General features: G+C 31.8%; 1 pseudogene; it reads left to right on the forward strand.

Annotated features, from left to right (window-relative positions):
• Positions 1 to 291: 291 nt before the first annotated feature.
• On the forward strand, positions 292 to 1,116 carry LOC107621153 (putative calcium-binding protein CML16 pseudogene; annotated as a pseudogene).
• The last annotated feature ends 2,013 nt before the right edge of the window (positions 1,117 to 3,129 follow it).

The raw sequence follows: 3,129 nt of genomic DNA on the forward strand, positions 1-3,129 counted from the left end.
TTTATAGATTCAAACTCCATTTAAAGGTTTGATGCTATCTAATAGATTACTACGTATGTGATTTGAATTTTAAATATTTATTTTAACGAACAAATATGACACTCACCAAGTTGATTACGCATAAGAATCCTTACCATGAACCAAATGTAGCCCTACACCCCTAACCAAAAAGGCAAGTCAAAAACGCGCTTTCTGTTCTTCCATATTAGCCTATGACTTTGATACCACGAAAAAAATAGAATTCAAAACAAAACAAAACAATTTCCTGGAAAAAGAATTATATATACACAAACAAAATCTTCATTGAAAATTATGGTGGGTGATATTTGGGTGATTAAAAGTGAGGACACTCACTTTTTTTCATTCAAATCCTAACCCAATGCCATCAATTTTCATTTCATGAATCTACATGATGATGTGGTGTATACATACGTAAGATTGAATCTATTTCCTTGATAGAATAATCGCTTCAAGGAAATTGAAATCATCATCATAACCAAAAATGGCATCAGAATACGATGATCAACTCAGTTGTTTACGTGAAATCTTTTCAAGATTCGACATGGACAACGACGGTAGCTTAACGATTCTAGAACTCGCCGCGCTCTTGCGTTCTCTAGGGATCAATCCCATGGGGAACCAGATCCATTTGTTGTGGACGAACATGGACGTTAACGGCAATGGCTACGTGGAATTTGATGAGTTAGCTTCAGCAATCTTGCCAGATCTGAAGAACGAGGACGAAGATTATTTGTTAAGAGATCATCATGCATTGCTCCTAACTGTCTTCAATTCATTCGATCACGACAGCGATGGATACATATCGGCGCTGGAGCTGGCGACGGAGATGGCAAAGATAGGGCAGCCGCTCACGTATGGGGAGCTCAGGGAGATGATCACGGCGGCCGGAGACGACGGAGACGGTGCCATTTGTTTCAATGAATTTGCTTCTGTTATGATTAGGTCAAAATCTGGATTGTTGGGTCTTGCATTGTTGTTGTCCGGAGATGAGTAAATTATTCGAATTCTGTTAAAATTCACATACAGTGTCCTCATACGAAGTTGGTATTTAAAAAGAGTTAAATAATTTAATATATTTAACTAAATTATAATTTATTATTAATTACTAACTTCGTATGAAAATAACTAGACGTGAATTGTCACTTTCAAAATCTTCTTAATGTTTTCTTGATTATTAAATAGAGTATTAAAACACGGTTTTTTTTTTCAATATTCTAAAATAATATTGATTTTATCTGTGTTTTATTACTTTGTTTAATTTAGTGTTAGGAGAATGTGTTTGAAGAATTTTAAAGATGTTATATTATTATTACTTTTCTTTTGTGTGTTTCTCCATTGAGATTTTACCTAATGTAACATAAATGACTACTAACATTATCTATTTACATTAAGGTGTGGATTGTTTGAAATATTTTAAATAAAAATTTATGTAAAGTTGATTGCTAAAAATTATTAAATTATTTAACGTATTTAACTAAATATCTAGCTATTTTGTGTTATATTGGATGATCATGCATGTTCTAGAAAGAAATGTGAATGATCAGGCATATACTAGAAAGAAACATTTTACCTGTGATGTAACGAAGTTAAATCTAACATTTAGATAAACAAGGAGGGATTATTAGATGCATGTCAAATATTTCAAAAAGGTAGCATCATGAGCATATTGTTATAAATTGAAGTGGAGCTAATACATTCTCTTCACATCTAGAATAAAAAAACATCTAGAAAGAACCCAACTAACAAATGCAACTACATATATAAACTTTGCAGCATAATATAGTAGGTAAATTAAACTTAATTAATTCAACCCAAAATTAATTGAAAATATAAGATCAGAGTTGTATGTCAAGCACTTGTAAAAAATTACTATATAATCATAGCCATTTTTCTGCACTATTCTGGATTAAACTTTTCTCTCTCACCGTATAAATTCTTGAGGAAGTTGTGCTCCAAAACCAGTTCCAGCTTGCAAGTGAGGCTCATAAGCCAACAAATACTCTATTTATTCCAGAACCAGTACTAACTTTGCACCAGCTTATCAAATTATGACCTTGTTCTCCAATTTTGCACTTTCTGAAGAAGAGAAGCAAGACTTGGTTCGCTTCATGAATTGCAAAAATAAACTTTTCGAGCAATTATAATACGGTGTAATTAAGTATCTTTTAAATATTATTTTATATTTAGTTTTTATTAAAAAATAAAAAATAAATAATTTTTTTAATTTTTTAAATAATTAATACGTAAAAGTGGTATTTAAATTAAGGGTTAAGTACTGTTTTCGTCCCTAAGATTTGAGGTGAAAATCAAATTCGTCCTTAACCTTTTTTTGTTATTAAAATCATCCCAAATATTACAAAATGTTATAAAATCGTCATTTTTTACTTTAATTTTATATTTTTTACCAAAATATCCTTAATAATTAATATAAATAATAAAAATAATATTAAAAAATAAATATTATGGTGTATTTCAAATCGGCGATGGTTTTGAGGGAGGATCGAACGTCGTAGGAGGGAAGGAAGTAGGAGTTTTCTGCAACAAGCTTCTCCAAATGGGAGATTGATGCTGAGATTTGCTCGAAATAAGATTTAAGCTGGATGGGTTTGAAGAGGAGAGGGAATGGAAGTGAGTGAGTTGGGATTCGATGAAGGATTTGAGGTTGGAGAATCGGGTGAGGAAGGATGACGTGGACTCGAAGGTAGGGGATGAAGATGATTTCGATTCGTTGTTATTGTCTGAACGGAATTGGTGGCGTTTGTTGAGCTGTTCCACCATTGACGAGTACTTCTTTTGCAGCGCTGCCTTTGAACACCACATCAATTAAATTTTTATGTAAGGGTAAAATTGTCCAAAAAAATTTATTTATGGACAAAATGACGATTTTATAATGTTTTGTAATGTTTGAGATGATTTTAATAACAAAAAAAGGTCGGGGACGAATTTGATTTTCATCCCAGACCTTAGGGACGAAAACAGTACTTAACCCTTAAATTAATTAAAGACTAAAAGTTAAAGAAAATATTTTTTATTATAATATAGTGATGTTTCTTGTCGTCCTACTTTTTAGGTATTTTTGGTCACTCTATTTTTCAGTTGGAGACCACT

Source organism: Arachis ipaensis, chromosome B10 (genome assembly GCF_059453495.1).
Source record: "Arachis ipaensis isolate K30076 ecotype BB chromosome B10, ASM5945349v1, whole genome shotgun sequence".
In the NCBI taxonomy this organism is placed as follows: Eukaryota; Viridiplantae; Streptophyta; class Magnoliopsida; order Fabales; family Fabaceae; genus Arachis; species Arachis ipaensis.